Genomic DNA, 830 nt, shown 5'->3' with positions numbered 1-830 from the left:
TTAATCTAGATATTAACTAAAACTTATATAATACTACTATATAAGGTTCTATAATAGAAAAAATACACTTAATATTAAGTTTATATCTATTATTATAGCTATAGAATAACTATAACTCTATATAATATTATTTTATATAGTAGCTATATCTATGGAGATAGAAAAATCTGTAAAGCTAACAGCTATTTTAAATATATCTAAAGAGATATCTCTTTTTAGAATATATAGAATGTATAAATATCTTTAGTAAAAAAATAAGCTAGTATACTACTAAAAAATACTATATATAATTATAGAAAGATATTAAATAGAAACCTATATTCTATATAAGATATAGATATTATAAATATACTATTATATTATTTGACCTAGTAAATTAACTAGTTAGCTATATTCTAGTTATATATAAACTAGGTTATAAGTAATCTACTAGATATCTACTATATAGTTTATCTAGATAATATTATTATTTATTTTGATTCTGTAGAAGAATATATTAGGATAATCATTAATTACAGTGGGCGTAGAGCCTTTAAATCATGCAAGGGTAGGGGGTAGGCCAGTGGCTGCCCTATATGTGTCCTACTAAAATCAAGGGATCCTAGCCCCTTTATACTTCTACCTAAGCTAAGAAGGAATATAAAGGTCTATATAGTTATATATATATTAATATCTACCAAATATCCTCTATGCATACTTATAGACTTTATTAAAATTATATATACTGATTAATATTATATCTTCCTCTACTTAGATTAAACTTTATCTATAGAGTTCTTAGTAAGAGTTTAGTTAGTATCTATTATTATAGTTAAATAGATCTAATTATT

The sequence above is a fragment of the Aspergillus udagawae genome (assembly GCF_001078395.1).
Source record: "Aspergillus udagawae IFM 46973 DNA, scaffold_4, whole genome shotgun sequence".
NCBI lineage: Eukaryota > Fungi > Ascomycota > Eurotiomycetes > Eurotiales > Aspergillaceae > Aspergillus > Aspergillus udagawae.
Note: the sequence above shows the minus strand (reverse complement) of the source record.